We start from the raw sequence: 21604 nt of genomic DNA, 5'->3' as shown, positions 1-21604 counted from the left end.
AAATGACCCAACCTTGCCTGCTGAAAGCAAAGACGTGAAGAACTTCCTGGTCAAGATCAAACGTCAATGTGGTCATACCTCAACCTAAAGAAAACAAAAACCCTCACACCCATATGCTAAAAGGAGGCAAGATTGAAGTTGTCAAGGATCTCATTTTCCTTGCATCCACTAGCAATACACATGGAAACCGTCAAAAAAAAAATCAAATGAGGTGTTGCATTGGGCAAAACTGCAGCAAAAGACATCTTTAAAGTGTTAGAAAGCAAAGATGCCATTTTGAGGACTCAGGTGCACCTGCCCCAAGCCATGGCATTTTCCACAGCCTCCTCTGCATACAAAAGCTGGGCAGTGAACAGGGAAGACCAAAGAAGAATTGATGCCTTTGAAGCATGGTATGCTTGGAGAACATGGAATATCTGCTGGACTGCCAGACGAGGGAACGAGTTTGTCTCGGAGGAAGTGCGGCCAGAAGGTGTCTTAGAAGCAAGGGTGCCGTGTACTTTGGACAGGTTATTGGAGAAACCAATCCTTGGCAAAGGACACTGTGCTTGGTGGAGGCTAAAAAGCACGACAAAACAGGCATACCCTCCAAGAGACGGATTGCAACAATGGGCTAAAGCACAGTGACTACATGGTGTGGAGACTGTACCTGGCTTCCCAAAGGAGGAGACTCCAACGCCACTGTAGCTCAGGGCTGACTACTCGAGCCAGAGGTCAGACAGGCCTCCACTCTCCATCCTACGTTACTTTTTTCTGACTCCAACCATCTCTTCCATGACACTCTACCTCTCTGATGGGTTGGATAATTCATTGCAATGACCACAAGCACTCACAGACGATACTGATGTCTGTGGGGTTTATTAGAGAAGCAAACAGGTTACAAAATGTTAAGGACATAGTTCTTTTATCCACAACAGGTCTTCTCAGCCCTGCTTGCAGGTATTTCTCTCTCAACTTTGGCTTCTCAGCAACGAGTTCCCTTGGCCTCTGCCTTATCTTGTGAGTTAGGAAACTCACCACTCTGCCTGATGGTGCCTCTGTCACCCCCACCACGTCAGACTGCACTTCGCACGTGCAATCTTAGAAGTGGCCTTCCTTTGTGATGATGGCTGTTCTTTCTTGACGGTCACAGCATCTTCTGTTTTAGCTTCTCAGAGGGCTCTCTCTTACACACAGTGGAATGGCAAAACCCCCTATTTGCCAATCATTTGATGGGAGTTACAAAGATATAGATGAAGAGCCAAATTAAACAATCTCACCTCACCACACATAGCAACAGTTGTGAGGATGCCACAGGGCTGGGAGTATTTTTGTATTGTTGTACGGGAGGTCGCCACGAGTCCGAAACAACTCCACAGTACCTTTGAACTTAGCAACATCTGAGAGCTTAAAGGCGAGTATCTTCTTTGACTCAGCGATTCCACTTCTAATAATTCATCCTTAGAGGGAAAATTGAGTGGGGGTTAGGAAACACAAGGAGGAAGTGGAATAAGGGATGGTATGTTGAAGGGATTGCAATGGATGAGTTGAAACAAAATGTGTATGAATCGCTGAGTGTAAAACGGAGGATCTGCTCTGTAAATCTTCACTTAATGCACAATAAAAAAAAGTTTTTGAAATAACTGAGTGTGAGCAAAGCATTTATCTATGAGGAGTTTCAGTGCAATGTAGTTATAATGGTCAAAAAGCATCATGGAAAGGCCCATCAGTAGGGGATTCGTGAAGAGTCCTGGTGGTGAAATGGCCAAATGCTAGGCAGCCAACCAAACAGTTGGTGCTGTAACCCAGCAGCGTCCCTGCTGGGGAAAAGACCTGACCATCTGCTCCCATAAAGGTTGCAACCTAGGCGCTCCTGCGGAATAAAAATACTCTGCCCTATCATGAATCATTGTAAGCCGAAATAAATATAACAGCAACAACACAGAATGGTTTAAATAAAGTACCAGCCGCCCACAAAGGAATGGGTTCAAGGGACATTTTTTGAGGCAGACTAGCAAAAGACACTTCACTTTTCAGCTGCTGAATGGCCAGCCTCCTTTCCCCCTCCCATCTCGGAGAGTCCCACTAGTGATTGATTTTAGAATGTACTCTCATGTACTCAGGTTCAGGACACTACAATTAGTTTAGATTATTCTTCAATATATCACTTGTTTTAATATTGTACTTTTGATGTTGTAATCTGAATGGTGTAGTTACTCTTGTTACAGTAAACAGGATGTTGTAGTCAATTTTGGTATTGGTTCTGTTAGGCAGTCTACCATAAGGGCTGGTGCGTCCATTACGCATGCATGCCCACAGGTTTAAGCTACAGGAACAAAGGAGTGGCACACTGCGCATGCTCAGAGGTTCAGGTTTCCCGCCAGGTACACGTGGGTGGGTGCTGCACCTGGATTGGCCCACCTAGGCCAGGTGAATCCAATTCAGCCAATGGGGCTGACCAGGGGTCGTCCACCACGCCTCCCCGCGGAATAATTGAAAAGGCAGGAGCCCAGAGCCGCTGCTGCTTGACTGACTGTGAGCAGTTTCCAGGCAGGCTGCAAGTTTGTGAGGAGCCCTGTGGGTGCCTGTGTAAACCAGAAACTTCTTCTAATGCTCATAAAACTCACTTGGATCACAAACCAGGCTTCGGTGTGAAGGTGTGAATTCTTTCTCGTGTGGAGCCAAGGACCAAGGTCTATCTCTCCCCCTGAGATATCTAACAGTTCTTTTAAGATAAGGAATGTACCTTATTGTGTATGCTTGTTCTTGAAATTATCAGAATGTTATCATCAATGCTGCACCCTGTAACACTCCCTAACCCTAAAGAATAGTAACATTAATTTTGTTTTCTGCTTCTGTCAGCACTTGCTTAAGTCTTGGACAAAGGAAAAATGAGTTTTTTGCCTTACAAGATGGACTGAATTTAGAGAGGTCTAGATAAAGACATGTACATATGCAAATATATTTATATATGAGGATAGGGAAATAGATCTATGTGCATATATTTATAGGTTTCGTATTAAGGTAGCAGAAGGACATTGGGCCACCCCTCATATACTCCCTCAATGCAAGAATACTTTCTTCCATTAAATTGGCATTCTATGATGCTCACCCTCCCGACACAACCGCTGAAGACAAATGGGTGCATAAGCAAATGTGGCAAAGAAAGCTGATGGTACCAGGCTATCAAAAGAGATAGTGTCTGGGGTCTTAAAGGCTTGAAGGTAAACAAGCGTCCATCTAGCTCAGAAGCAACAAAGTCCACATGGAAGAAGCACACCAGCCTGTGCAGTCACGAGGTGTCAAAGGGATCAGGTATCAGACATCATGAGAACAAAAAAATCATATTATTGTGAATGAGGGGAGTGCGGAGTGGAGACTCAAAGTCCATTTGTAGGTCACTGGAGATTCCCTTACAGAAGGGTCTCAAGGAGGAGATGAGCCAGTCAGGGTGTAATGTAGCACTGATGAAAAATACAACTTTCGGGAACTGATTACAAGGATCCACATGTGACCTCCTCCCTGGGAGATGGATGGCAGAGAAGGGCGGGAAGGAGACTCCAGATAGGGCAAGATATGACAAAATAACAATCTATAAATTATCAAGGGCTCAAAAAAAATTATCAAGGACTCATGAGGGAGGCGGGAGCGGGGAGGGAGGGAAAAAAAAAAGAGGACCTGATGCAAAGGGCTTAAGTGGAGAGCAAATGCTTTGAAAATGATTAGGGCAGGGAATGTATGGATGTGCTTTATACAATTAATGTATGTATATGTATGGATTGTGATAAGAGTTGTATGAGCCCCTAATAAAATCTAAAAAAGAAAAAAAGAAAGAGCTTTATATCAAAGAGAAATTATGTATTAAGAAAACCACCCAGCCTGGTCCAGATCAAGTCCATAAATCCAATATGAGCCCATAAGTCTGATACTAGTCCATCAATCACTCTTCAGACTCACATGCAATGATGCTGAATGCAGGAAGATCATAGGCCAGTGGGTGCAAAGTCTTGTGGATCCAATGGCAGTGGATGTTGTGTTTTTCCGAAAGTGAGACATCCCCCGAAAAGAAGACCTACTTACAGTTTTGCCTCTCACTGAAATATAAGGCATCCCCTGAAAATAGACCTCTCGAACATAAGGTCCCCCCGAAGCTATCGTAACTCTGGACTCTGGATTCTGGACTGTAGCGGAGGGCGCCACCACGCAGCTCACTGTTGGCCACAGCGCAGGCAGAGCAGGCAGGAAGTGTGAGTAAACGCACCATAGATTATGAAATGTACGATTGTTGTACATGGAAATAATGATAGTAACAAGAAATTATTGACACTGTAATATTCACAGTTTGTCTGGTTATGCTGGTTTGTGATGACAACTACTACTATACCGTATACAGGTCATAAATTTCCTTTTTTTGTTGTTCAACAACAAAAAAAGAAAAATACAACTTTCCTCTAGTTCCTAAATGCTTCTAGTTCCTAAATGCTTCCTCCCCCCTCCCCCCCACACACTATCTTGATCCCAATTCTACCTTGCAAGTCTGGCTAGACCAGAGGATGTACACTCGTACAGATAGGAATTGGAAACACAGGGAATCCAGGGCAGATGATCCCTTCAGGACCAGTGGTGTGAGTGGCGATGCTGGGAGGGTGCAGGGAGAGTGGGTTGGAAAGGGGGAACCAATTACAAGGATCTACATGGTGACCTCCTCCCTAGGGCATGGACAAGAGAAAAGTGGGTGAAGGGAGACATCGGACAGATCAAGATATGACAAAATAATAATTTATAAATTATCAAGGGTTCATTAGGGAGTGGAGAGCGGGGAGGGGAGGGGAATGAGGAGCTAATGCCAGGGGCTTAGGTGGAGAACAAATGTTTTGAGAATGATAAGGACAAGGAATGTACAAATGTGCTTTACACAATTGATGTATGTGTGGATTGTGATAAGAGTTGTATGAGCCCCTAATAAAATGATTTTAAAAAAAGATGGACTGAAATGTCCACTCGGGACTGCAATCAAAGAATCATTTTTCGATTCTATCAGTCTTAAAAAAGACTCTTCTAAATTTTCAGGACATTATAGCGACTATCATTTATTTGAATCAATAACATTGTAATTGAGAGATAAATGAAACAGACATCAGACGAGAGAAAGCATGCAAGTCATGACTTCTTGAGCCACTTCTGTGCAGAGAGGCAGACTGTAATCTCAAGACGTCATATAATCTTGTTAGGTAGTTCTAGCATAGGGATGGGGAATGTCCATTAACGCATGCCCAGAGAGCCAAGCACAGGAACAAGGAGTGGCGCACTGCACATGCTCAGAGGTTTAGGTTTCCCGCCGGTAGGCATGGGTGGGTGTTAAACCTGGATTGGCCCACCTAGGCCACCTGGATTGGCCCACCTAGGCCACCTGGATTGGCCCACCTAGGCCAGATGAATTCAATTCAACCAATGGGGTCGATCAGGGGTCGTCCACCACGCCTCCCTGTGGAATCCTTGAAAAGGCAAGAGCCCAAAGTGCAGACACGCTTTTGTCTTCTGCGTGATGCTGAGCAGCTTCCGCCAGGCTGCATGGTCGGGAGGAGTCCTATGGGTGCCGTGTAAACCTGAAACTTCTTCTAACTCTCATCAAACTCACTTGGATCACGAGCCAGGTTTCGGCGTGAATTCTTTCTCATGCAGGGCCAAGGACCGAGGTGTAACTCTAGCTCCAGAGAGAACTAACAGTTTGGGGCATGCTGGCCAAGGTAAGCACATTCGTGACAGGAAGGGGGGGGCGGTTCAACAGGCATGCACATAACAGGAGGGGCGAGCTATGTGTAAAGCTAAAAATGAGGGGCAAGGAGACAGACAGACGTAACTGACAGGACAATGGAGAGCAGAAACAATAGCTTTATTAGGGGAAGCTCTGGATGAGGTTCTGAGAACTAGGCCAACAGGTCAGCAGTTGGGGGCAAGGGTTTCTAAAGGGGTGGTGGGGAATGTATGGCAATTAACATAAGGGTCTGGACACTGAGGATTGCTTGTGGACTCGTGGCTTTCTTGAACCCAGAGCATCTGGTTTTACCAGTTATCTTAGCTGGCACTCAGGCCGCTGTTGACCTTTGGGGATGAGCAAGGAAGCACATGCAGGGCCCTGAGCTGCTTCAGCTTCGTGCAAACACTATGGAGGCACTAGGGGCACACATGTGACAGGAGGGCATACACATAACAAGACGGACTGGCCAGGCTCTAGAGTCAAGATGGCAGCCTAACCTTGGTTTTCTGAGTTGGCTTGACCTTGGTGTCTTTGGGCAATCCTTCAAGGGAACAATCCATTCTCCTTACCAGAAGGGAGTGGCCTCTACTTAGGGTGGGACAGACAATAGGGTCAGATTGCCTTAGATGGCTGACAACCTGCAGGCAGATCACCTTCAAGCAGTTGACCTCCAAGTGTATGGTCAGTGACCATGTGTTTGCAAACAGCACCTTAGAGTGGCATTATTATGGGGGGACATCACCGGGAATAACTCTTACTTAGGAGAATATGAGTGGGATGCATCTCCAACCCACGCACGCGAAGGTTCCTCCACGTGAGCCTTGGCCTCCCAGACTCCTTAACAAATGTGTTTAGGCTGGTCAGAACCAGGGAGCCCCTGGTACCAGCCTCTCAAGAAGACAAATGACCTACTGAACTTCAAAGCACCTGCCTCCAGCATTTCGCAAGCTCACCTCCCTGGGGCAGAACACAGCGTCCTCTCCCCAGTGTTCCAGGAAGCAAGTTTGCTGAGAACAAGATTTACTGACAGGTCATCTCCTGACCTGGAACTTGCAGCCCCAGTACAAAGAACCTCCCTTCCCCTTACCGCCCATATGCCTTTAAGCTCATACCATATATATGTCCCACCACCCCAGTACCAGGTGCGACTTCCCTGCCCTAACTCGTTGGGTCACAGAACCCTCCTGGGAGCTCAAGATGCTCCCATCCTTTGCTCTGCTCTCTCTTCCCTCCCGGAAGTTCTTTTCCCTCAGTAAAATCCTTTTCATTCCTCATTTTTGTCTGAACTCTGTCTCTGTCCTGTGACTCCAGAGCAACCTCTCAATATGAATGTTGACAGTTTGTCCATATATAATCTCTTCCCGGTCCTGCACCCAGCACCAAAAAAACTGGAATTTTTTCAAAGTTATGTATTTACATTTTTTTTACAAAGAAAACTTATCACCTTCAAAGTACTCTCTATTAAAGTTAATACATTTGTCAAATCTGTGATTCCTTTCTTGGAAATATTTTTCAAACTCATCTGTTTGGATGACTGACAGTGCCTCCCTCATTTTGTTCTTCACCTCATGTGTGTTGTCAGATCATTATCCTTTCATGTCCCTATTCATTCTTGGAAACAAAAAGAAGTTTCCCAGAGTAAGGTCAGGCTAGTAAGGTGCGTGGGGTAAGGGAAGCATTGAGTGTTTTGCCAAAAGCTGGCACACTGGGATGGCCGAGTAAGCAGGTGCATTGTCCCGGTGGCAAACCAGTCCCATTGGCCACAAATCAGGCTTTCACTGCCACACACTGTTATGCAATCTTTTCAAAATCTCAAAATAGAAAGCTTGATTAACAGTCTGACCTGGTGCAACAAACTCTAAATGCACTAAGAGTCCACATTTTCATCCATTGGGGAGCTGATGGACGTCCAGAACAAGGTTTGTCATCAATTGACCTTTCATCTGTTTTGGAAATAGAAAACCACTCTTACACTTGCGTTTTTCCCATAGCACTATCCTTGTATGCTGTGTTCAACATCACAACAGTTTCTGCAGCATTTTTTCCCAAGAAGGAAACAAAATTTCACAGCCGGATGCTGTTCTCTTAAATTAGCCATCATAAAAAAACGAGGTTCGAGTAAAACTGCTTTCACAAAAAAATTCACTATGACCAGAGAGAGCCTTCCAAGGTGACATCACTGGGTGCACTTACTCAAAGATGTAAGATCTCTCTGGAGAGAGAGAGATACACCTCGGTCCTTGGCTCCGTACGAGAAAGAATTCACGCCGAAGCCTGGCTCATGATCCAAGTGAGTTTAAAGAGAGTTAGAAGAAGTTCCAGGTTTTACGCGGCACCCATTGGATTCCTCCCAACTGTGCAGCCTGGCAGAGACTGCTCGGCGTCACGCAAAGATCTCTCTCCCAAGTTCTCCTCCAAAAAAGACCTCTCTCCCTCTGGGCTCCTGCCTTTTCAAGGATTCCAGGGTGCGTGGTGAACGACCCCATATCGACCCCATTGGCTGAATTGCAATCACCTGGCCCAGGTGGGCCGATCCAGGTTTAACGCCCACCGCGGGGGGGGGGGGGGGGGGGGGGGAACCTAGGCCTCTGAGCTTATGCAGTGCGCCGCCCTTTGTTCTTGTGCGTGGCTCTCTGGGCATGCGTCAAAGGACATCCCATCCCTGCCTATCTGCCTAACAAAGTGAGTTGCTCCATGCTGCCTAGAAAACGCTCAAGGCAAAAGCTCCACTCTGCCCAGCACAATTCCGAGTTTTTGGTGGCACACCCTCGTGTATGTCTATCAAATATAATATTAAGAGCTCATAAAAATTATTTAGTATAAGAATATTTAAATTTTAAATGTACAATTTTCATTATATATTGTAAATTTAAGGAATAAAGATATAAAATGATAAAGTAATTATCTGGGTGGTAGGATTATAAACATTTCATTTTCTTTTGTTTACTTTTCTGTACATATCTACCACGAGGACATCTCTCTCTCTCTCTCCCTGTTGATTCATCGTGACTTGATTGTATAGAACAGGTTAGAATGGCCCTGTACATTTCCATGATTGTAACTCTTTACATGGGTTGAAAGCCCCATATTTCTTCCTCTGAGTGGCTGCTGGTTTCAAACTGCTGACTTTGCAGTTAGCCCAACACATAACCACTATTGCCCCCCGGGCTCCTCCCATGAAGACATATTACTTTTGTAATCAGAAAAAAATCATTATAAAGTAACTTCTCTCTTAACAATTGAAACTGTTTTTTAACATGGAGCAAGAAATTATATTCTACATTTAGAAATATATTAAGCTTGGTCTAAAAAAATCAAATGGTCTAAATTCACTATAAGATATACCTGTATACTGACATATAAACTGAGTTTTCAACATATTTTTAAGGCAATTTTATGGTAAAATTAGGTTCCTCGGCTGATATTTGGGTTGACTTATACTTGAGTATAAACAGTAATAAAAATGACAGAGGAAAAGTGAACTTGATAAAAAAAGGGGGGACAAAAATCAGAGTTCAGAAAAGAAAGAGCAAGCTCATCAAGGGCAAACGTGCCTGCTTAAACACTTGACTTGGTGCTATCTCAAAACAGAGCACCCAGAGAAGGGGAAAGGCCGCAGTGCCTTCGGAGACCACGTCATTGGGAGTAAGCTTCGGTGCAGGTCTTCGCGCTCTGTTTCTTAGGCCTGGAAAAATATCATGGTGGATTTTCTTTCTTCACTAGCAAATGTGTATACCCTGTACATTCTCCGTACTTCCTAACTGGACCCCACTTTTTGCTTTCTCTTATTTGATTTTGTGGCAACAGAGGAAGTCCTAGAAGGTAGGCCTCGTTACCTAATAGTGCTGACACTCTTTGTGGGAGCAGAAGGCCCATCTTTCGTCTGTGAAGCAGTCGTGATTGCACACTAGTGACGTTTCACTTAGCATCTCAGCGCATAGCCACTATGCTGCCAGGGTGCCTTCCCAGTAGATCTAGTCAGCGCCTAAAAAGCCAATTCCATGTCACAATCGAAAGGATTTTATAGAACAATCGAGACCAAAGTCCACCTCATAAACATTATGAATACAGTGACCAGCCAAGTAGAATTTTTATTAATACTTAAATGTCAAACAGCAAGTCTCATTTGTTTGCTTCAAAGAGAGCTCAGAGCCCCAGAAAGTCTCCCACCGTTGACCTTCAGGGAGAGATTCAAAGAGGATTCTTCCAACACCAACACATTTCTATTCATCTCAAGTCAAATACACATGTTTAATTTTGCTTGAAAAGTTGTGTGACAGAACGCTGTAGCTTCTCTTTCCCCAGCATGCAAGGAACAACAACTGCAGCCTGAGCACACTGACCTAGAAAGAGTTAAGATTTTAGAGTCTAAACAGAACTGGATTAACTCTTCTCTTGGTAAGCCTGAACGACAGGGGGATTGAAGCCTACAGTACCAAGGGTACCCCAACAGTCAGAGAAAACCAGTGCAGGGACCTCTCTGGAGAAGGCACAACTGTAAGTTTTTATCTACTACTTCTTTATGCGCATCTGTTTCTTCCCCTAGAGCGTTTCCGAGAAGAATGAAATCAGTCTATTATGTAGTACTCTACCAGCGGTCTCCCCAGCACACCGGCACAACATAGACAAACCAGCTTTGATTCCTCTACCTTCTGAACTCGATTCTGTGTGTCCTCTGATTCTCCTTTCAGAGTGTCTGCTTGATCCATCCACCCTTCCATCCCCCTGCCTCCGTTCTTCTGAGTTCAAGGCCTTTGGTTTGAAAGACAGCGATATTCTTCTACCACCTCTCATCTGCAATCTCTCTGACTCGCTGACACCAGGTCACGTTTCCTAAAACTCACCCACACCTCTAAATCCAGTGTTCTTGTGCTAAAAAATGTGTCACTTCTGACTATTGTCTACCAAAAGCATAAAATGCCTTCATTTTACATTCAAACTGGCCCCAGAGATAATTCCTTTCAATACCTCTTCTTCTCAAACACTTCATGCCTACCTGCTTTTCTCCAACGTCACCTTGGTCTTTGCCATCCCTGACACTGTTTTTATTGTGGTCTCTCTGTCACCTACTCTGAATCTTCACCTGCTAGAATCCTACCGTGTCTCCAACAATCCTTAATCCAGGAAGCTTTTCTTAATCCTTCAAGTTAATCTGAATCCCATCGTTTTACTTTGTTCCTCCCTAGTTGCCTTTTGATATCAAAAACTATAGTCATTACATTTTTAATTGAATAATCTACTTATATAAGAGGATAGTTTTCTCTGTTCCTCTCTCAATTATTCACTTCCCAGAACCAAGGACTCTGTTTCCCTCCCCTCCGTAGCAACTTCACATAATGGACACACAGTAACATCTGTCAAAGGAAGTTCAACATTCGACTTGCAGGAGGGTCTGCTCCCTGTTCGCAGCATTCAGATGGCCTGTGTTTTAGTGACCGAGTCCTTGTCGCTCCTTCTTGCACAGCTGTTCTTGATCTCTGCTCCAAGTTGCATTCTCAGTTCTTTTCTCTCAGTTGTTTCTACCTTCTTACATAAGATCGACTCCTGCCAAGTTCCCTCACACATTGTAAAGCCGTTTGTCTTCAGACTCCTACTCACAATTTGTCTCTTCTTTGGGATGCCTCTAAGAAGCCCGGCCATCGCTGCTCCTCGAAGAGAAATCTTACTGTTTACTAGGCCTTTTTTAAGTAGTTCATGTTAGAGCGGGAAAACTTAATAGAGTTAAAATTCTACTTGTGTATTTTGCTCTGCAGCTCCCTTAATGCATTTTTTGTTTTGTTCGCTTTTATTTTTAAATCATTTTATTAGGGGCTCTCACAGCTCTTACAACATTCCATACATCAATTGTCGCAAGCATATTTGTACACATGTTGCCATCATCATTTTCTAACATTTACTTTCTATTTGACCCCTTGGTTTCAGCTTTTCTTATTTCCTTTCTCCCCTTCCTCCTCCCCCCTTGTGACCCCTTGATAAATTATTATGGTTTTCACATCTTACACCAACCACTGTCTCCCACTACCATGTTTCTGTTGTTCATCCCCCTGGGGTGGTTATGCATGGATCAATCATTGCAATCAGTTCCCCCATCCTCCCCCACTCCTCATAGTATCACTACTCCCATTTCTGTTCCTGGGTGGTTTTCCTTACCTGGATTCTGTGTGTCGTGAGCTCATATCTGTACCAGTGCACATGCTCCGGTCTAGTCAGAATTCAAAGGCAGGATATGGGTCATGATAGTGGTGGGTGAGGAAGCCTCAAAGAACCAGTGAACATTGTGTGTTTCATCGATGCTATACTGCACCCTGGTTGACTCATCCCTTTGTTGTGACCCATCTGTGAGGGGATGTCCTATTGTCTACAGATGGTTTTGGGGTCTCTGTTCTGATGCCCCTCATTCACAACAAATTGTTTGTTGTTGTTGTTTTGGATCTTCTGGTGTCCGTTACCTGATTCTGTCAATGCCTCATGATCGCGCAGGCTGGTGTGGTTCTTCCATGTGGGCTTGTTGCTTCTCTGCTAGATGGCTGCTTGTTTAGCTTTAAGTCTTTAAGACCCCAGGTGCTGTATATGCTGACGGCCAGGCACCATCAGCTTTCTTCATCACAACTCTTAATGCATTTTTAAAGGATGGGAATATTTTCAACATCATTTCCTAAGATTTATTACACTCCTTTGACCTACATTATTTTAACAATGGTGTTCAGCAAATACACCACAAAACATGTGTCAATTCTAGGTGGCATATGAGGTTAAGTTAAAAAATATTCCTACTAGAATTCCAGTTCATATATGGGTTTATTACAAATAAAATGTATTTAAACATGTGTCTGCAATCAGAGGACGGTTACTATCCTTGTCTTAGAGTCTGTGGGGCACCTTTGAAAGGGAAAAGGTCTAATCAAAGCAGTGGCATCGGAGGTGGTGTTCAGAGGTGGTGTTCTGCTGGGCGAGTTCATTCAAAGTAGAGAGGTCAACTCAGAAGGCACACCAACTGTTTTTTGGCTTCCGAAAGGGTAATCTCGATAGATTTTCTTGAAAGGCCTAGGATAAACATGGAAAATTTTTTTAAAAGCTCATTTTATTAGGGGCTCGTACCTCTTTTATCACAAACCATCCATCCATCGATTGTGTCAAGCACATCCGGGCATTTGTTGAACGTGGGGACTTATTAAGCAATATTATGAAGAATGGAAAACCGCACGGGTTAGCAAAAGTTGCACAGAATTGGTTTCCATCACAATGCTCATTCTTCAAGGGTGACGAGGACTTGTCTAGAGGACTATTGTTGGGAAATCTTCCACACCCTAGAGCCTTGATCTTGCCCCCTCAGAGTTAGTTTAGTTCTGAGAAATCAAACAGAATTTAAAAGAAAGGGTCTGAGTTCTTTGAGATGCAAAGGCTGTCGCTTTGACATGATGTCAAATCAAAGAGCACAGCGTGCTTCGCGAGAGATTCGGACAGATGGGGACACCCACGTCAGAGGTGTATAGACCTTTTGTTAGACAGGGCTCTCTAGAGAAACAAAACCAGAATGCTAATACTCTTACATATATTTATACAGATAGATAGATAACATAAGAAATAAACAGTTAATTAAATTATAAAGCAGTACAAATGGCTCAGCGCAATTCACTCCCGTGAGGCAGCTGTGAGACACTGGCAGTCCTTCAAGTCTTGAGAGCCACAGGGTAGTCTCTGAAGAGCAGTTCAGGCTATCCGGGCACAGGCAGCAAACAGCAAGGCAGGTAGGTCACCAAGAGCCAGATGACAGGGTCAGACAGTGTAGCTCAAGAGATGTAAATTCCAATGGTGTGGCGAAGCAGGTCTTGAGGAATCTCAAATTACAGCAACACAGTCCACAGGTTAGGTGTCCCACAGGTAGTGCAGCTTGCAAATGGAGGCACAGAACAAGTAAGGCAACCACACACTGGTCTGATGATCAAAGAGCAAGAGGCAAAAAAAGGCGAGGCTCATGGAGCCACTTATCTCCCCGCCCTTCAATTAATCCCACATGTGTTTATCATCCAGGTTGGCACAATAAACTCACTACCTCAGACCTTGATGAAGGATATGAAGAAATAAAAACTTCACCTCTGGATAATTCTGTGTAATAAAGGTTCTGTAGCAGTAAGTGTGACATGGCCTCACACAAATCAATGATGCCGATTTCATTCTTCAAGTTATGTAACCTCCCCCCCCTTTTCTGACAAACACCCACTGTCTTTGAGGGGCCCATCCACCCCGAGCAAGCTGCTGGCGGCAATTTGGTCTCATAGTTGTACATCTTAAAAGCACATAACGCTCAAGGCAGATTGTCTTTACTGGTTAATCTAAACTAATGTTTGATTTTAAGAAAACCTCAGGGGCTATTTTTGGATTCAGGTTTAAAGATTATCTTAGATAACAGTTTCAGAGGTTCATCCAGCATCCTTGGCACAGTAAATGAGAGCAATATCCTCTTTAGAGCAAAGATATCAAAGCAATGACACCATTATGGTTCTCCCTTCACTGGGTTCTGAGGGTGGAGAATGAGTACAAATCTTTCTTAAATGATCAAAAGCAATTCTACAAAGTTAAACAATACCCGCCATAACTTGATACTGTAATTCCACATTTCTGTACATCTGCGTTTTGTTATACACAAAGATATCCTAAAGAGAGGCTATAAAATAATTTTAAAAATTTAAAAAAGAGAGGCTATAGACTAGGAAAGATACATGTCATATTAACCAAAGAATAATGTATTCATAAAAATTTGAGACATATTTTTCTGTAACTCATTCATTTATGCTGATGAACACAATGTAGAATTATCAATTGACCAGACTTGTTCCAAAGCAAAACAAAATTTTAAAATGCTCAGCTAGCACAGAGTTTGTACTAAGTGCTAAAATTTTAAGTCATTATTAAATATTAAGTCCTTACCTCAATTGATCATGATAGCAACCATCTGAGGTGAATATTCCCTCTATAACGTACAGATAGGGAAACTAACAAAGAGTGTTTAATTAACCTGCCCATACAGTGAATTCATGTCTTTCTTATTCCTAGGCCATGTTTTCCTAGCCAAATTTTATAGTTCTTTCTCCAAATTTAATTCGAGGTGGGTATAAAATCAAAGTCGGGGAGTGGTAGTATAATTGAATTGCTGGAGTCATTAATTGACTTTTGGGCATCTGTCATTTCTAACAGGTAATCCTGCTGCACTTTCTCAGTGTATCCTTACTCCAGTACATTGTAGCTTTAAGTCTCACTGCAAAGCAATTGATAAACCCTTCTCATATCCACTATCTTCTTTCCCCCTGATAGATTACATCTGCCCATTTGATCGTATTTTACATTTATGTTTGAAATTCTATCTTATTGGGGCTCCTACTGCTCCCACCACTGCGTCAAACCCATCTGCATGTGTGCTGCCATTTCCTCCCCCAAACGTTTTCCCTTCGTCTGAGGCCCCGGCCTCATTATTCTTTTTTCCTCCCTCCCTCTCCGTCCCCCAGTCCCCTTGATAATTTATCTTTTTTTTCATGTATTTTACATCTTAACCACTCTTTATTGGTAGTTTCTGCTAGGTTTTCTTCTCTGAAGTTTTGATAAACTCCATGTTTTTTAGAGAATATTTATTAAGTCTTAAACAGGACAAGGACAGATAATCACGGAGACATATCAATCCGGGTAAGAGAGACCATTAGGCTAAACCCATAATGGTATCCAAGGGTATTCTGAGATAAGGAGCTTTGAAAAGAACCCAGGAGGCCCAAGACAACTGTCACAAAAACACAGTCACTTGTCAATCCTCGACAGTAACTTTGGGATTAGTGGTTATTTTCTGTTCCTCCACAGCTCTACATAGACTTGATAGTGTATTTTGGAATAGTCCTGAGCCAAGTCAATCCTCTCTGTGCCCAGCTATTAGAGAACCGTAGCATTCTTCAAGACCTCTATTTCTGCAAATGGCTTCAAGTCAGACGGCCAAGGTCAGGGTGCAATAATTTCTCCTTTCCCTTGGTTAGGAAGCCAGGATGGGGGCAAGGGGCCCTCCCTCCCAAAGGGCCCTCCCTCCCATGTCTGCCAACGCCCTCTATAAAGGAGGTTGGGAAGGACTCAGGCCAGCATTAGGCCCCTGAACTTGGCATGCTGTAATTCAGCCCTCACGCCAGGTGGGCGGTACACCTGGGCGGCCCAGGTGGGCTTCATTCAGTCAATCAATACTTTGAGCTAGAGGTGTGAAATGCCCTGGCTGCAGGCAGGTCGTCTCTTTTTACCCCTCCTGGGGCCACAGCCTCACTTCTCAGGTTCTCCCTTTGACCCCCGCTCCGGGTCACGGCAGGTCAGAAGGGATGCTAGCCTCTCGTTTGGCCCTGCTCCGGCCCGCTCTCGGGCCTCCGGTCACACGTGTGGGCGCGCAGCCCCACCAGGTTGCCCGTGTTAGTGGCGAGCCCCAGCGGCGGCGTGGCACCGAGTGGCACGCTTCCCGGGAATAGCTTGTCCTCTTTTGAGACTGTAAAACCTGAAACGTCTCCTGCCCTTCATAAAAACCTGCTTGGATCACGAAACAGGCTTCTGCGTGAACCGAGATGTTACCCCCTGGAGACCGCTCACACCTTCATCATACTTACCTGCAGAAGAAGACTAGGAAGCAAGATGACTTAGCAGATCTGAAAAGGCCGCCCACCATGTGAGATTCACTTGGAAACCAAGCCGTTGTCTTCGTTGCTTCAATTCTGTTCCATTCTATCCTGCCTCTATTGGGATCAAGGGACTTCCGTTTGCGGGTGCTTGTTCAAGCTTCCTTGCAAGGGGTATGCTATGAAATCCGCCTAGTCATCCAACATTACGTCATTGCACATTACGTCATTGTGATCTTTAAAAAGAACACTTCACAGCAGAACATGAATGAGCCAATTCACGGTGATTGTCGGGAAAGCAGATCAACAAAACACTGATGTCCCCTTCAGGGGATAGCATGTATTCACCGTGCTTTCCACAGGGTAGTTTGCTGTGGTTGTTGTTAGGCGCCTTCAGCACCAGGGGGCACATGATCAGGCCCTGTTCCAACACTGTTGTGCAGAGTTGTTTCGGACTCAGAGACTCAACGCACTTCCCTATCCTGGTCCGTCCTCACATTTGCTCCTTTCATTTATTTATTTATGTTAACCGTCATTGTATTAATTGCTTGGAGATCAGTACAGAGGCATTATGAACAATTTGTACACATGCGCATACCCAGACCCTAAAATGGCATGTGGGTACAATTCATTTTTAAATTTCAGTGACTTTCCAGGTTTAAATTTGGAGGCAAAACATTTTAAAGAGATTATCAAGTACAATCCTCTTCAAAGGTTGATAAGCTGTTACATCTTAAGTCCCACTAGTTCACAATTTCATGTCTCACACACACTACCCATTCAAATGTTCAACCCTTCCCAGCACATAGCAGGTCTCAGGAAAACTGGACTACACAGGATGCACACAGGATGTTACAGGGTGCACACAGCTCTGACAGGAAAGTCAGGATTACAGAATGGTTTGCAGACACAATTCTATTAAGAAACAAACAAACAGGGAAACAAAATTTTAAATGTCCAAGTCATACAAATGCATGACAGTGACTCCAAATTGCCATTCAGTATGCTTTGTATCAGGAATCCCAAACCCCCCCTCCCCCTTTCCTCATCCCATGGAATGCTATGTTGACACCCAAGACAGTCAAATTTTCCCACAATTCAGCAGTCCACTATTTTCTGATAGTACCAAAAAATAAACAACCAGCAAATGAATTCTTGTCTTAAGAAAAGCATTTACACTTTAAAAATCAGATGAGGTGGGATTTCTTCCTTCTTAAAAATGTTTCTAGTGCCACTAAAAAACTTGCATTTTATAAAAGAATTGATAAAATATATAAATAAATAAGAGAGCTGACAAACTAGTCCCTCTGGCTAATACAAGAAGGGAGAAAAGAGGGCCCCCTGATAAGACATGGTAGATAAACACTCATCAGACTTGGCTTCTTTTTCTCCTGCTTCCGCAGAGGCTGGAGTCCTCATTTTTCTGTTTCCTGATTTTCAGCAGGTAATCCTTTCGTTTCTTGGTGAGCAGCTTCAGCCTGTTTCCCCTTTGCTGCCCTTTGCTGTCTGAAAATTTATCCTTTCCTGCTGCCTTTTTGGCTTTGTCTCCACTCGCTGACAACCTTACTCGTCTCCTCTTGGGCTCTTTCTTCACCACCCTTTAGGCTGAGCTGATGTTCCTTTTGGGCATCTTGGCTTGGGGAGAGCGCTTGCCAGATGCCTGTGGACTTTGGAGCACTGAGAGCTTTCTAGAAGCTGGGTCACTGGGCTGCTGAGTGGCTAGGACCCACGGCCGGGGCAGTCCTCAAAATTTTGCAGCCACGGTGTCAGTCCATCTTGTGAGACCTTCCTTTTCGATGGTCCTGTACTTTGCCCAGCATGATGTCCTTCTTCAGGGAGGAAGTCTTGCCATCTTTGTCTCTAAGGAGCATTCTATTTTTTCCAAGACTTATTCTTCTGACAGTTCATGGTGCTTTCAAAGATCGTGTTATTGGGGGCTTTTTTTTTTAATTTGTAGAGTGCTATTTTTTTTAACATTTTATTAGGGGCTCATACAACTCTTATCACAATCTGTACATATACATACATCAATTGTATAAAGCACATCCGTACATTCTTTGCCCTAATCATTTTCAAAGCATTTGCTCTCCACTTAAGCCCTTTGCATCAGGTCCTCTTTTTTTTTTCCCTCCGTCCCCGCTACCCCCTTCCTGACAAGCCCTTGATAATTTATAGATTGTTATTTTGTCATATCTTGCCCTATCTGGAGTCTCCCTTCCCCCCTTCCCTGCCGTCCATCTCCCAGGGAGGAGGTCACATGTGGATCCTTGTAATCAGTTCCCCCCTTTCCAACCCACTCACCCTCCACTCTCCCAGCATCGCCCCTCACACCCCTGGTCCTGAAGGTATCGTCCACCCTGGATTCCCTGTGCCTCCAGCTCTATTGGGGGCTCTTTCAGCTCTTATAACAATCCATACATCAATTGTATCAAGCATATTTGTATATATGTTGCCATCATTATATGCTAAATATTTACTTTCTATTTGAGTCCTTGGTATCAGCTCCTCTTTTTGTCCCTTCCTCCCCCTCTCCCATCCTTGTGACCCCTTGAAAAATTATAAATTATTATTGTTTTCATGTCTTACACCAACTATACTCACCACCCCATATGGTTTCTGTTCTTCATCTCCCTAGGTGGGGGGTGTCGTGGTTCTTTCAATATTCTTCACCATATTTGGTAGTTATATAATTTCATGTCAGCTTGAAGATATAAAAGTGTAGGGGTGGAGTCTAGCTTGTCAATCAGGTCACGGCCTGTTGCTGCCTCCTTGTGGGCGTGGCCTTCTCATAAGGAGGGTTCTGGGAACCTCCTCTTTCTCTCTGTCTTCACTTCCTGATGGCTGACCCTGATTGCTGTTAGAGCCCTGCCACTGCCATTGGACCCAAATGACTCTGAAGCCACCAACCTGTGGTATTCTTGCAGTCTGCGTTATAGATTGTCACTGCATGAGTCTGAAGAGGGGGTTATGGACTAGTACTGGGTTTATGGACGAGCTGGACTGGGCTGAGATGTTTTCTTGATACACAATTACTCCTTGATAAAGAGTTCTTTCTTGTACATATATGAGTCTCACTGGATTTGTGTCTCTAGTCATCCCGGCCTAACACACCATCATAGTTCAAACACAAGGATTTTTCTTCCCTCTTCCTTATTCAATGTCCAGCTTTCACATGCATATTAGGCAACTGAAAATACCATAGCTTAAGTCAGGCATACCTTAGTCCTCAAAGTAATATCCTTGCTTTTTAACACTTTAAAGACGTCTTGTGCAGCAGATTTATCTAATTAAAGTCTTGATCTCTTGACTGCAGTTCCCATGAGCATTGATTATGGATCCAAGCAAGACAGCATCCTTGACACCTTCAATCTTTTCTCCATTTATCATGTTACCTATTGGTCTGGTTGTGAAGATTTTAGCTTTTTTTTTTTTTTAGCCTTCTTTCTAAACCCAAACAAATCCAAAATGTTATTTATTTAATATATTTATCACAAGGGTACAAATGGAGACTTAATTCAAAACAAAACAAAATGACAACACAGCTTAAGATACAAAGGTCTACCCAGAAATCAAGGGGAGGAAGGACAGATGTCGACAGAAGAGAAGAAAACACAAGGACAGGGCAGGTCTGGGCTCGTGGCTGGAGACTTGCTTTGAGTAGGTTTCCTGCAGGTATTTCCTAAAGGCCGTGGGGTTTTCCCAGAGTTCGGCAGTGGTGTGTTCAAAGGGCTGTCGATGTTGGGCTCTCCCAGAAACTCTGGATGGAGAGAAGACTAGTCCTGACATCACACAGGGCGGACCCCTTGTCCTTCAGGATGTCCAGGCCCATGTTACCCGTAAGATCCACATTGGGGTGGTAGCAGGGGGTGAGGAAGTTCACTGTGGGCACAGTGTCAGGGTAGCCGTTGGGGAACTCCAGGGAGATCTTATCCCTCAGGCCTTCAGAGGCTGGGCCAGCTGCTCCGTGGATGGTCCCTACCCACTTGGAAAGGTTGTCTGATCCCGGGAAGGCAGAGATTCCTTTGTCGCCAGACATCATGGGGTCATCAGCTCCTGCTGTAATCTCTTGCCCACGGAACCCCTGGGTTCAGCCCCTTCTCAGGGAGCGATCATGCTCACTGCAGCTTGGCTGAGGTTTTGAGGTCATCCGCTGGGAGCTGGCAAACAGGAACTCAGAAGACTCAACGGCAACTGCCGATTTTAGTTTTCTTTACAGTGAGTTGTGATCCGTCTGCAAGGCCACAATCCTTGATCTTCATCAGTAAGTGCTTCGAGTTCTCTTCACGTTCAACAGCAGGCTTGTATCATCTGCATAACGCAGGTTGTTGGTAAGCCTTCTCCCGTCCTGATGCCACCTGCTCTTCCTTTAAGCCAGCTTCTCTGATCACCTGCTCAGCATAGAGATTGAATGGTGAGACAAGTCTGGTGAGCAGATAGAACCCTGACTACACCTTTCCTGCTTTTAAACCATGTCGCATTCCCTTGTTCTGGTCACACAGCCGCCTCGTGATATGTGGACAGGTTCTGTAGGAGCACAATGACGTGTCCTGGAATTTCCATTCTTCTCAAGGTTATCCAGTTGGTTACGCTCCACACAGCCGAGTGCCTGTGACAGTCAATAAGACACAAGTGAGCGTGTCTCTGTTATTCTCCGCTTTCAGCCCAGATCCATCTGACGTCAGCAATGACATCCCTGGTTCCATGTCCTCTTCTGAATCCAGCCTGAACCTCTGACAGCGCCCTGTCAATGTACTGCTGCAACGGTTGTTAGAGGATCTTCAGCAACATTTCACTTGCATGTGATATCAATGCTATTGTTCTGTAATTTGCACATTCTGTAGGACAATTTTTCTTTGAATTGAGTACAAATATGAATTTCTTCCAGTCATTTGGCCAAGTAGTTGTATTCAAAATTTCCTGGTATAAACAAGTGCGTGCTTCCAGTGTTTCTGCAACTTGTGGAAACATTTCAATTGATAGTCCATCATTTTCTGTAACCTTGTTTTTGGCTAATGGTTTCAGCGTAGTATAAACTTCTTCCTTCGGTACCATTGGTTCTTTTTTTTTCCCCGCCCCTATTGGTTCTTAATTATATGCTCTCTTTTGGAATATTTGAGTGTTGACTAGTCCGTTTTGGTTCAGTGGCTCTGTGTATTCTTTCCATCTTCTTTTGATGTTTCCTGCATCCTTCAAGATTTTGCCCATCGAATCTTTCTATATTGCAGCTTGAGGCTTG

The 21604-nt window shown here is 44.2% G+C and overlaps 1 pseudogene; it reads right to left on the bottom strand.

The window, feature by feature from the left end:
• Window positions 1-19926: 19926 nt before the first annotated feature.
• On the bottom strand, window positions 19927-20407 carry LOC142426647 (ubiquitin-conjugating enzyme E2 C pseudogene; annotated as a pseudogene).
• Between the last annotated feature and the right edge of the window lie 1197 nt (window positions 20408-21604).

Source organism: Tenrec ecaudatus, chromosome 14 (assembly GCF_050624435.1).
Source record: "Tenrec ecaudatus isolate mTenEca1 chromosome 14, mTenEca1.hap1, whole genome shotgun sequence".
NCBI classification, from domain to species: domain Eukaryota; kingdom Metazoa; phylum Chordata; class Mammalia; order Afrosoricida; family Tenrecidae; genus Tenrec; species Tenrec ecaudatus.
This window is presented reverse-complemented; position numbering and strand designations above follow the sequence as displayed.